The sequence below is a fragment of the Carcharodon carcharias genome, chromosome 1, assembly GCF_017639515.1.
Source record: "Carcharodon carcharias isolate sCarCar2 chromosome 1, sCarCar2.pri, whole genome shotgun sequence".
Taxonomy (NCBI): Eukaryota; Metazoa; Chordata; class Chondrichthyes; order Lamniformes; family Lamnidae; genus Carcharodon; species Carcharodon carcharias.
Genome location: NC_054467.1, coordinates 156,592,283 through 156,606,358, shown reverse-complemented (window position 1 = coordinate 156,606,358; position 14,076 = coordinate 156,592,283). Strand labels below are relative to the sequence as shown.

General features: G+C 44.0%; 1 non-coding gene across 1 annotated transcript; it reads left to right on the top strand.

Moving 5' to 3' along the window:
- The first annotated feature begins 3,378 nt into the window (after window positions 1-3,378).
- Window positions 3,379-3,535, top strand: LOC121285694. The gene has a single exon (XR_005944749.1). It is a non-coding gene; the product is annotated as a U1 spliceosomal RNA (small nuclear RNA).
- The last annotated feature ends 10,541 nt before the right edge of the window (window positions 3,536-14,076 follow it).

Here is a 14,076-nt window from a genome sequence, read left to right as displayed (position 1 = left end):
GGAGTGAATGTTTGTGGATATGGTGCCAATCAAGCGGACTACATTGTCCTGGATGGTGTCCAGCTTCTTCAGTGTTGTAGGAGCTGCACTCATCCGGGTAAGTGGGGAGTATTCCATCACACTCCTGGCTTGTACCTTGTAGATGGTGGATAGGCTTTGGGGCGTCAGGAGGTGAGTTACTCGTTGCAGGATTCCTAGCCTCTGGCCTGCTCTTATAGCCATGGAATTTATATGGCTAGTCTAGTTCAGTTTCTGGTCAACAGTAACCCCCAGGATGTTGATAGTGGGGTTCAGTGATGGTAATGCCATTAAACATCATGGGGCAATAGTTGGATTCTCTCTTGTTGGAGATGGTCATTCTCTGACACTTGTGTGGCATGAATGTTACTTGCCACTTGTCAGCCCAAGCCTAGATATTGTCCACGTCTTGTTGCATTTGAACATGGGCTGCTTCAGTATCTGAGGAGTCACAAATGGTGGTGAATATTGTGCAATCATCAGTAAATATCCCCACTTCTGACTTTATGATGGAAGGAAGATCATTGATGAAGCAGCTGAAGATGGTTGGACCTAGGACACTGCCCTGAGGAACTCCTGCAGTGATGTCCTGGAGCTGAGATGACTGACCTCCAACAACCACAACCATCTTCCTTTGTGCTAGGTGTGACTCCAACCAATGCAGAGTTTTCCCCCTGATTCCCATTGACTCCAGTTTTACAAGGGCTCCTTGATGCCACACTCGATCAAATGCTGCCTTGGTGTTAAGGGCAGTCACTCTCACTTCACCTTGGGAGGTCAGCTCTTTTGACCATGTTTGAACCAAGGCTGCAATGAAGTCAGGAGCTGAGTGGCCCTGGCAGAACCCAAACTGGGCATCAGTGAGCAGGTTATTGCTAAGCAAATGCCGCTTGATAGCACTGTTGATGACCCCTTCCATCACTTTACTGATGATGGAGAGTAGACTGATGGGGCAATAATTGGCCGGGTTGGATTTGTCCTGGTTTTTGTGTACAGGACATACCTGGGCAATTTTCCACATAGCCAGGTAAATGTCAGTGTTGTAGCTGTACTGGAACAGCTTGGCTAGGGGCACAGCAAGTTTTGGAGCACAAGTCTTCAGTACTATTGCCAGAATGTTGCCAGGGCCCATAGCCTTTGCACTATCCAGTGCCTTCAGCTGTTTTTTGATACCACGTGGAGTGAATTGAATTGGCTGAAAATGGCTTCTATGATGCTGGGGACCTCCAGAGGAGGCTGAGATGAATCATCCACTTGGCACTTCTGGCTGAAGATTGTCGCAAATGCTTCAGCCTTATCTTTTGCACTGTTGTGCTGGGCTCCTCCATCATTGAGGATGGGGCTATTTGTGGAGCCACCTCCTCCAGTCAGTTGTTTAATTGTTCACTACCATTCATGACTAGATGTGGCAGGACTGCAGAACTTCAATCTGATCTGTTGGTTGTGGAATTGCTTAGCTCTGTCTATCACTTGCTGCTTATGCTGTTTGGCATGCAAGTAGTCCTGCGTTATATCTTCACCAGGTTTACACCTCATTTTTATGTATGCCTGATGCTGCTCCTGGCATGCCCTCCTGCACTCTTCATTGAACCAGGGTTGATCCCTGGATTGATGGTAATGGTAGTGTGGGGGGTATGCCGGGCCATGAGGTTAGAGATTGTGTTTGAGTACAATCTGCTGCTGCTGATAACCCACAGTGTCTCATCGATGCCCAGTCTTGAGTTGCTAGATCTGTTCAAAATCTATCCCAATTAGCATGGTAATAGTGCCACATAACATGATGGAGGTTATCCTCAATATGAATGCAAGACTTCATCTCCACAATGACGGTGCGGTGGTCACCCCTACTGGTACTGGCATGGGCAGATGCGTCTGTGGCAGGCAGGTTGGTAAGGATGAGGTCGAGTACATTTTTCCCTCTTGTTGGTTCCCTCACCAGCTGCCGCAGCCCCAGTCTAGCAGCTATGTCATTTAGGACTCAGCCAGCTTGGTCGATGGTAGTGCTACTGAGCCACTCTTGGTGATGGGCATTGAAGTCCTCCTCCCAGAGAACATTCTGCACCCTTGCCACCCTCAGTGCTTCCTCCAAGTGATGTTCAACATGGTGGAGCACTGATTCATCATCTAAGGGAGGGCAGTATGTGGTAATCAGCAAGAGGTTTCCTTGCCTATGTTTGACCTGATGCCATCAGACTTCATGAGGCCCAGAGTCAATATTGAGAACTCCCAGGGCAACTCCCTCTCGATTGTATACCACTGTGCTGCCACCTCTGCAGAATCTGTCCTGCTGAAAGACATGGCCAGGGATGGTAGTGGAGTTTGAGACATTATCTGTAAGGTATGATTCTGTGAGTATGATGATGTCAGGCTGTTGCTTGACTAGTCTGTGAGGCAGCTCTCCCAATTTTGGCACTAGCCCCAGATGTTAGTGAGAAGGACTTAGCAAGGTTGACAGGGCTGAGATTGCCGATTGAGTGCCTAGATCGATGCCAGGTAGTCCGTCCAGTTTCATTTTTTTTTCTGTCTTTATAGCACTTTGTTACAACTGAGTGGCTTGCTAGGCCATTTCAGAGGGTATTTTTCTGGCCACTGTAGGCCAGACCAGGTAAGGATGACAGATTTCCTTCCCTAAAGGACATTAGTGAACCAGATGAATTGACAATGGTTTCATGGTCATCACTGGACTTTTAATTCCAGGTTTTTATTGAATTCAAATTCCACCATCTGCCGTGGTGGGATTTGAACCCTAGTACCCAGAGCATTACCCTGGGTCTCTGGATTACTAGTCCAGTGACAATACTACTACTCCATCGCCTCCCCTATCCGATGGTAGTTTAAGTCTAGAAAAGGCCAACTTGGTCCTGGCTGACAGAATTTCAGTTACATTACACTTCACACCAGAAGCAGACCTGTGTCACTGAATAATGAAATAAAACTCCCAATGTAGGTAATACATTGTTTAAATTCATCCTTGTGATGTAGACATTGCTGGTAAGACCAATGTCTATTACCCATCCCTAATTGCCCATGAGAAGATGATGGTGAGCTACCTTCTTGAACCACTGCAGTCCATGAGCTAGGTACTCCCACAGTGATGTTAGGGAAGGAATACCAGGACTTTAACCCAGCAGCTATGAAGGAAGAGTGATATAGTTCCAAATCAGGATGATAAGTGACTTGGAAAGGAAACTACAGGTGGTGGTGTTCCCACTGCTTCATCCTGACAGGAAAATCCAGGCATCATAAATAAACCTTTTTAATTTTTTGTAAATATTTGCAATTTCTTATCATAAGGTGAAATTCAAAAATGCACAAATATAAAATTAGTTATTCAGGACCAGTGAGGCTGTTCAGGAGTAATTATGAACTTAGGGGAGAGACCATGATCATGAAGGTGGTTCTCCCAGGATGAGGCTAGCCCATTGCATTTTGGGTGTGCTGACTCCTGCGATGTCCCCAAATGCAGGATACCCGACTGCAAAAATTGTGGTAGTAGGGAACTGCGTTCACATTCTAAAAAATATTATAACCCCAAACAATAAAGTCTAACCTTATCAAGCATATTTAAGGTCAGACTAATAGCATAAAAACTGGCAAGTTCTTTCCTGTTTAGTGACTTCTACTTGATTGCAGTATGTGGGTGGGAGAGGAATGTCTACAACAGCACAACCTATGATAAATCACTGACATCAACTTTTGGATTTCCACATTACACTGTGCATGTGTGGACTCCTGTCATTTTCAGTGGAGTAATGATGGTGAAAGCTAACAGTTTTGCTGTCATTAATACTGAAAAATCCAGGCCAAACATTTTTATTTATATTTCTACATTGCCAAAATAAAAATGATGCTGGAGAGAATGCTGGAAATCCGGAAGCAGGTGTTCAGCAATCACTGTACTATCCATTGCAAAGAGCAACTTGTCAGACATTGTATTGTCGACCACCTTGACAGCTGATTTACACTTCATGTTATTGCTGCACTGCATTACATCACAGCAAAACTCAACAATGCAATTTAATCTCACACCAGAGCACAATCCATGTAAAAATGGCAATTTTCCACCAAAACAACTTTATCATAAAGGACCATCATCTGTCTGATAAAATTGCAGACAGGGTTTTATAGCTCCATTTATGAATATTTCTTCAGTGCAGCAGTATAATTTATTGAGAAAATGTCACTTGCAATACAAAAACTCCCCAACTTGATGAAATGACATCACATTACTTGTTACAAACCAATGAACCTCTCAAGAATTCATTTTTTTCACCGCCCCCACCCACGCCCATCCCACCCCCCAACAAGAAAAATGGCAAATGCCTTTAAACGGGGTCTTTTAAAATATTGTGTCATTGAATTAAATCTTCAGCTTTAACCATAATGACCTTGGTTGCTGGATTTGCATATGCCTATAATTTGAAACTAAGACAAGAGGTGGAAATTTTTCAAGGAAGCTAGGATTGTTCTCATTAGAGCAGAGCAGATTAAGGGGAGATTTAATAGAGCTTTTCAAACTCATAGAGTGAATACAGAGAAACTGTTTACAAACCTTTTTGCCAATGGAAACAGAGGATACAAATTTAAAACAATTGGCAAAAAACCAGAAAAGAGATGAGGAATAATTACACAGCTAGTTGTTATGATGTGAAATGCACTACCTGAAGCGGTAATGGAAGTTGATTCAACAGTAACTTTCAAAAGAGTAATAATATTATAATTACCAGATGGATGCAAGAGTGAGTACAATCAACAGAGGTTTCAATTATTAAATTTTAATATAATGGGTGGAATCATCCCAGATTTTCATTAAGTGTAGTAGTAGGCGGGAAAAAGGATGTTGTACCTGCCAGCTACAATGGTGACTTTTCATGTCATATCGTCCCACTTCCGACTCATCCAATCTTATTAATAATCCATTCCCGGGAAGCACACCAGGTCACTGCCAGGGCGAGCTCTCACCTCATGACTTCAATAAACTGGGCACCATACTTAAAGGTCAACCCTACAAAGAGCTAGCACGCTTCAAGAGATAGGAAACTGCTGGGTGCCAAAGGGAGGAAACATGCTGCCCGCTCTGGGCTCCTTCCCCCCTCCAAGCTCCTTCCCCCCTTCAAATACCATCCCTTACACCATCGCCCCCACTTAGACCTACCTCTTCAGTTGCCATTTTCTCCATTACATCCTTCTCTTCCAGTACTCCCTCCCCCCTCCAAACCTCATGGCACCTCGACATCTTCATTCCCCCACCGCAACCTCACCCTGCCCACGCACCCCCGTCCCACTGCATCCCCGGTACACCTTCCTCTCCCAGTCAAACCTAGAGCTTCCTCTCCCACCCCACCCTCTAGTACACTTTCCTCTCCCACTCACAGCTGGACCTTCCTTTCCCCCACCCCTCGACAATCATCTGTAGCAGACCATGGCCAAGATCCTGATGTCCTGAAGAAGACCCCAGGCATCAATGGAGACCTCCTACCTTCCGTGAGCTGCTTCACAGCAGAGCCATCTCCATAAAAATCCACCCAGCACAGAATGCATATGTTCCTCCAGGCTCCAGTTGCTATCGGGCTCCAGCATCTTCTGCTCCTCCGATGCCTGCGATGTGAGCAAGACCCGAACGGAGAGTCTTGACTTCTGGATGTCACACTTGTCAAGACGTGTTCTTGGCCGGCATGTTTTCCCAACGACGTGGGTGGTAAATTTGACATGGGGGATGATTCCGGCAAGCAGGGCTAATAATTAGATGCAGATGTATTAAAATGACGTTCCCAATGTGCAGTGGTGGGAAAGGCGGCCATTATTGACGGGTGCAGCGGATAAACACAAACTGGATTCATGGCGGCGAAAAACTGATTTTTGGCCTTCTTGTCAGATTGTCTGCATATGCCCGCCAAGACGCACAACACCAACAGGGATGGAAAATTTCAGCCAAGGTCAAGGCCCTAGAACTTTGATGGTACCTGGGATCTTTTTCAGGCACATCAGATAATGTGGGTTCATTACGCACCAGCAAAAAAGAGAAAGACTTGGGCTTGAATCTTCTGGCGGGCTCCACTCACCAACACATGAAATAACATGCAGTGACACCAGACATGCAACCTGACATCACTGTGCACCATTCTGATCTTCAGTTCGGGGGGCGCACACCAGAGTCGGCTGCGCACCTGCTGAACTGTCAAAGGTCTGCTAAGGCCATTTAACAGCTAATTAAACTAATTAAAGTGGGCAGACAGGCAAAGAGCCCAGATGGCCTTCGTATTTAAACCTCATCCACAGGTGGGATGAGGTTTCATGAAGGATTTATAAATCAAATAAAATTTTTTATTAAAATTCGTTGATATGTCCCAGCTCATGTGGCACTGTCACATGAGGGGGCATGTCTGAATAATCTTTTCTATTCTTTTTTACAAGTTTTCATAATGAAAATAATTTTTATGATGAAAATAATCATTATGAGGCAGCTCCGTGCCTCAGGGAGATTTCTGCGCACTTCCGTGCATATGCGTGGAAGAGCGCAGGCCCTGAATCTCCTTCCTCCCCCCCCAACACAGGGAGCACTGAGTGCTTCTGGGTGCGTGCCATGCTGGGTGGGCCTTAATTGGCCCGCCCACATAAAATGGTGGCATGCAGCCGACCGCGGGCGGCAATCAGCTGCGCACCCACTCCCGCACAGCCTGCACGACAGGGAGAAAATTATCCCCTTGGATTTAGAGAGCATTTTTCACTACCATTAGACATCTCAAAGTGCTTTAAGAACATAAGAACTAGGATCAGGAGTAGGCAATTCAGCCCCTCGAGCCTGCCCTGCCATTCATTACGATCATGGCTGATCTCATTTCGGCCTCAACTCCAATTTCCCGCCCTCTCCCCATAACCTTTCAACCCATTACTAATTAAAAATCTGTCTATTTCCTCCATAAATTTATTCAGAATCCCAGCATCCACTGCACTCTGAGGTAATGAATTCCACAGGTTCACAACCCTTTGAGAAAAGTAATTCCTCCTCATCTCTGATTTAAATCTACCATTCCTTAGCCTAAAACTATGGCCTCTCATTCTAGAATGCTCCAGAAGGGGAAACATCTGCTTCATGTCTACTTTGTCTATCCCCTTTAGCATCTTATATACCTCAATTAGATCTCCTCTCATCCTTCTAAACTCTAGCGAGTATAGGCCTAAACTGCTCAATCTCTCCTCATAAGACAAGCCCCACATCTCTGGAATCAATTCAGTGAACCTCCTCTGAACCAGCTTCAGTGCAACTAAATCCTTCCTCAAGTAAGGGGACCAAAACTGTGCACAGTACTCCAGGTGCGGTCTCACCAATGCCTTATACAGTTGCAACAACACTTTCCTATTTTTATACTCTATTCCTTTAGCAATAAATGCCAAAATTCCATTTGTCTTCCTTATTACCTTCAGTGATTCATGCATGAGGACACCCAGATCCCTCTGCACTGAAGCATTCTTTACAGGCAATAAAGTAGTTTTGAAGTGTTGTCACGGTTTTCATTTAGGAAATGCGGCAGCGAATTTTCACGCAGCAAGCTCCTCCAAACAGCAATGTTCTAATGGCCAGATAATTCACTCATCAAAAACCATCACAGCTTGTTAAATTTGTGGAAGTGATCATTTGTGCCAGGATGTGATAATTTGGCATTATCAGCATTAAGTGTAATCATTAGACATCAAAGCGATCAGGAGGATATCAGTGCAGCTTCCTTCACGTTAAGATGAAAAAAATAAACAAATCTCACTGCTTATTTTCAAAATTTTTCCCAAGAACTTCCCTCACCCGCTCCATTTCAGCTGACATGTTACCCCTTCCTTCTGATCATTCTCCGGTGCCTCCAATGTGTCGACTTCACCTGGGTCACCAACCCTGGGGAAAAACAAGGGACATTTCACTGGGTGTGCAGGGGGCACTGGGATGCAGTGATGAAGAAAAAGTCAACCACTTAATTAATAAAGTAAAATATGGCACCATTGAGAAGTAACAGTGCAATTGAATTGAATTTAAAAATATGTAATGAAATAAGAAAGCTAGCAAGGCTCCTCAACAGCATCTTCCAAACCTGCAACCTCCACCACCTAGAAGGACATAGGCAGCAGATGCATGGAAAGACCAACACTTTCAAATTCCCCAAGTTTCTGTGGCCATACATGTGACTCCAGGATGGTGTGTTACCTCCCTGGTGCCAGGGTCAAGGATGTCACCGAGCAGCTACAGGACATTCTTCTAGGGAATGGTGAACAGCCAGGAGTCATGGTCCACATTGGTACCAATGACTTAGGTAGGAAGGGGGGATGTGGCCCTACAATCAGAATTTAGGGAGCTAGGTCAAAAAGTAGCAAGCAGAGCCTCAAATGTAGTGATCTCTAGATTACTTCCAGTGCCAGGTGCAAGTGAGTACAGAATAGGAGGATAAGGCAGCTGAATATGTGGCTGGAAAGATGATGCAGGAGGGAGGGCTTTATACACCTGGAATACTGAGGCTGGCTCTGGGGGAGGTGGCACCTGTACAAGCCAGATGGGTTGCACCTGAACAGAGCCAGAACTGAGTTCCTTGCGGGGCATTTTGCTACTGCTGTTGGGAGGGCTTTAAACTAACACAGCAGGGAGACAATATTAGTGAGGAATACCAGGGTGCAAAGAGTACTGGGAGAGATAGATAGCACTATTATAAAGAATAGTAAGTTAATAGGTAAAGTCAGAGTAAGAGAGAAAGTAACAAAATCTAAATCAGTGTTACAATGCATTGTGAATATACGGAGTGTAGTAAATAAGATTGGGGAGTTACGGGCTCAGATTGCCTTGTGGAAATATGATGTTGTGGCAATAACAGAGGCCAGGCTCAAGGAAGGGCAGAACTGGGTGTTAAATATTCCTGGGTGGAAGGTGTTCAGAAAGGAGAGGAAAGGAGGAGGGGTAGCATTTTTGGTTAAGGAGAGCATTCGGTGCTGGAGAAAGAGGATGTTCCAGAGGGTTCAAGGACAGAATCAATTTAAAAACAAAAATAAAAGCAAAAAACTGTGGATGCTGGAAATCCAAAACAAAAACAGAAATACCTGAAAAAACTCAGCAGGTCTGGCAAATTTCAGAATCAATTTGGCCAGAGCTAAGGAACAAAAAGGGTGCAATTACATTGCTCGGTATAGTCTATAGACTGCCAAATAGTGAGAAGGATGTAGAGGAACAAATCTGCAGGGAAATTACAGAGATATACAGACATTATAGAGCAGTCATAATGGGGGACTTTAATTATCCAAATGTGGACTGGGACAGTGGTGGTGTAAAGGACAGAGAGGGGCAAGAATTCCTAGATTGTGTTCAGGAGAATTTTCCACAGCAGTATGTGTCCAGTCCAACAAGAAAGAATGCATTATTGGACCTGGTTCTTGGAAATGAGGGCCAGAATTTTACCTTCGGTGTGCAGCCAACACACTGGAAGGTAAAATGACACGTGATGACATCAGGCATGCGTCCCAACGTCACCATGCATTGTCACAATATTTCGTTCGGCGGGCGCGCGCTGTAGTCAGCTACACACCCTCCAATAATTGAAAGGCCTATGAGCAAGTGTGTGCAGGAAAAGCTCCCTAAGGCACAGAGCTGCATCAGGGAGGTGGGGATATAAAAGATTAAAAATAAAGCATTTTAACATGTTAAAAAAACATGTCCCCTCATGTGACTCTGTCACATGAGCTGGGACCTGTTAGAAATTAGTATGAAAATGTTTTATTTTTTATATGTTTTATTTTTTTTAAATGATGAATCGAAACCTCATCCCGCCCGCCTGCTTAGCCTTTTCACCTGCCCGCCAACCGTAAGGATGGACAGCGAAAAATGTAATTCAATTAGATTGTTAATGACCTTACTAGGCCTTTTAATTGTCGGCGGGGACGCTGCCAATCCCACATGTGCCCACCGAGCGAAATATCACATGCACGCGCGATAATGTTGGGATGCTCGCCCGATGTCATCGCGTGTCATTTTACACTCATTCGGGTCAGGCACACGCCCACCTGACAAGCAGAAAATTCTGCCCATAAGGTAGGAAACGACAATGGGCAATCCAGAGTAAGAATAATTAACTGGCGGAGAGCTAACTTCAATGGGGCAAGAACAGAGCTGGACTGGATTGACTGGAACCAAAGATTGTTGGGGAGAACTGTAGCTGACAGGTGCCGGATAGAAAATACAATTGAGAACCAAGAGGGATACAGAAGGTTCAGAGGGGAGATGAGAAAGCAAATAAGAGAAGCAAAGAGGGGTTATGAGAAAAGACTGGAAACCAACATAAAGGAGAATACCAAAGTCTTCTATTAGCACACAAATAATGAGGGGGTGGTAAGAGGAAGAGTAAGGCCAATTAGGGACCAAAAAGGAGATTTACACATGGAGGCAGGGAGCATGGCTGAGGTGTTAAATGAATAATTTGCATCTGTCTTTACCAAGTAAGCAGATGCAACCGAGGCTACAGTGACAGAGGGGGAAGCTCTGTCACTAGAAGGGTTCAAAACTGATAAGGAGGAGGTATTAGATAAACTGTTAGTACTTAAAATTGACAAGGCACCAGGTCCGGATGAGATGCAGCCAAGGATACTAAAGGAATTGAGGATGGAAGTTGCAGGGCATTGGCCATGATCTTTCAGTCTTTCCTAGACTTAGGGGTGGTGCCAGAGGACTGGAGAATTGCAAACATTACACCTGTGTTTAAAAAGGGTTGTGAGGATAAGCCCAGCAATTACAGACCAGTTTAACTTTAGTGGTGGGGAAGTTCCTAGAAACAATTATTCTGGATAGAGTTAGTAGTCGCATGGAAAAATGTGGGTTGATTAGGAAGATGAATTTCTAAAGGGGAAACCATATTTCATGAACATGCTGCCGTTTTTTGAAGAGGTAACAGAGGGGGTCGATGAGGGTAATGCTGTTGATTGGTGTACATTGACTTTTAAAAGACCTTCAATACAATGCCATAAAACAAACTTGTGAGAAAAATTATAGCTCATGCAATAAAAAGGGCAGTAGCAACATGGATACAAAATTGGCTAAGTAACAGGACAAAGAGAGTAATGGTCAATGGATATTTTTCGGGCTGAAGGAAGGTTTGTAGCGGAGTTCCCCAGGGGTCAGTATTGGGAACCTTGCTTTTCCTGATGTATATAAATGATCTAGATCTTGGTGTGCAGGGGACAATTTCAAAGGTTGTGGATCATATGAAATTTGGAAGCATTGTAAACTGTGAGGAGAACAGTATAGGACTTCAAAAGAATATAGGCAAGTTGGTGGACTGGAAAAATAGGTGGCAGGTGAAGCTCAATGCAGAGAAGTGTGAGGTGATGCATTTTGGTAGGAAGAACATGGAGAGACAATATAAAATAAGGGGTACAATTCTTAAGGGGGTGCAGGAGCAGAGGAACCTGGGTGTATATGTGCATAGATCATTGAAGGTGGCAGGACAGGTGGAGAGGGCATTTAATAAAGCATATAGTATCCTGGGCTTTTATAATAGGGACATAGAGTACAAGAGCAAGGTGATTATGCTGAGCTTATATAAGACACTGGTTAGACCTCAGCTGGAGAATTGTGTACAGTCCCGGGCGCCAAACTGTAGGAAGGATGTGATCACATTAGAAAGAGTGCAGAAGAGGTTTACAAGGATGGTTCCAGAGATGAGAAACTTTGGTTATGAAGATAGACTGAAGAGGTTCGGACTGCTTTCCTTGAAAAGGAGAAAGCTAAGAGGAGATTTGATAGAGGTGTTCAAAATCATGAGGGGGCTAGAGAGAGTAGATAGGGAGAAACTGTTCCTGTTCATAAAAGGATCAAGAACAAGAGGCCACAGATTTAAAGTGATTTGCAAAAGAAGAGTAGGAACATAGGAACAGGAGAAGGCTATTCAGCCCATCGAGCCTGCTCCACCATTTAATACAATCATGGCTGTTCGAACACTTCAATGCCTTTTACCCACACTATCCTCACAACCCTTTACATTCTTGTTAATCAGAAATCTATCAATCTCTACTTTAAACATACTCAATGAATGAGCTTCCACAGCCCTCTAGGGTAGAGAATTCCAAAAATTCATAACCCTCTGAATAAAGAAATTTCTCCTCATCTCAGTCCTAAGTGACTTCCCTCTTATTTTGAAATTGTGTCCCCTGGTTCTTGACTCCCCAACCAGGGGAAACATCTTACCTGCATCTACCCTGTCTATTCCTTTAAATATTTTGTAGGTTTCGATGAGATCGCCTCTCATTCTTCAAAACTCTGGAGAATACAGGCCCAGTTTCCCCAATGTCTCTTCATAAGACAGTCCCTCCATCCCCAGAACAAGTCTGATGAACCTTCATTACGCTTCCTCTATAGCATTAATATCCTTTCTGAGGTAAGGAGACCAAAACTGCACACAGTACTCCAGGTGTGGTCTAACCAAGCTTCTATACAATTGAAGTAAGACTTCACTACTCTTGGACTCAAATCCTCTTGTGATAAAGGCTAACATTCCATTAGTCTTCCTAATTGCTTGCTTCACCTGCATGTTAGCTTTCAGTGACTTATGGACAAGGACACCCAGGTCCTTTGTAATCTACACTTTCTATTCTCAACAATTAGGAAATACTCTACATATCTGTTCCTTCTACCAAGTGGATAACCTCGCATTTCACCACATTATAGTCCATCTGCCATGTTCTTGCCCACTCACTAAGTTTGTCCAAATCCTCCTGTAGCCACTTTACATCTTCCTCACTACACACATTCCCACCTAGCTTTGCATCATCCACAAACTTGGAAATATTACATTTGGTCCCCACATCCAAATCATTGACATATATTATAAATGGCTGGGGGCCAAGTACCTTGCAGTATACTACTAGTCACAGCCTGCCAACGCGAGAATGACCTGCTTATTCCTATTCTTGTGTTTTTTGCCTGTTGGCCAATCCTTAATCCATGCCAGTATATTGCCACCTATCCCATGTGCTTTTATTTTGCTAATTAACCTCCTGTGGGGGACTTCATCAAAAGCCTTATGAAAATCCAAGTATACCATCAACTCTCTTTTATCAATTTTGTTAGTAACATCCTCAAAGAATTCCAACAAGTTTGTCAAATATGATTTCCCATTCGCAAATCCATGCTATGCCCAATTAGATAATGATTATCCAAATGTCCATTTATCACATCCTTTATATGTGATTCTATCATTTTCCCTATCCCTTACGGCTAACAGGTCTGTAGTTCCCTGTTTTCTCTCTCCCTCCATTCTTAAATAGTGGGGTGACATTTGCTACCTTCCAATCTTCAGGAACCATTCCAGAATCTATAGAATTTTGGAAAATGATCACCAATGCATCCACTATCTGAATAGCAACCTCTTTCAACACTCTGGGATGCAGAATATCAGGTCCCAGGGACTTATTCACTTTCAGTCCTATTCATTTCTCCAATACAAGGTTCTTACTTATACTAATTTCCTTCAACTCCATATTCTCCCTAGTCCCTTGGATCCCTAAATTTGGGAGATTTCTTGTATATTCCTGTGAAAACAGAGACACAGTAATAATTTAGCCTCTCTGCTATTTTTCTATTCCCCATTATGAATTCTCCTGACTCTGCCATGGACCCACATTTGTTTTAGCCGAACACTTGCTTTTTACATACCTATAGAAGCTTATACAGTCTGTTTGGTACCTGAATGCCGAGATCCAGGAGCTGGTGGCCAATGTGACCAGTAACAACAAGAAGGCTGCATCATCCTGCACCGCCTGCAGCTCACCATCAGCATTGACCAGGAGCTCAACAACCTGCTGGGGTGGACCACCATAGCCCAGGGAGAGGGGTCATACCCAACATTCAGGCTGTGCTACTGCCCAAGAAAATAGGACATCCCAATAAGGTTTACACCTGAAGGTGAAAGATCAGAAACAAGTAAAAATATATCGTGAATAAAAGAAATTAAAAGGAAAAGTATACCACCCAGTGCATGTCTAAAAACCACAACTGTGCAGGACACAACCCATCCACCCACCCCCCTCGCACCACCACTT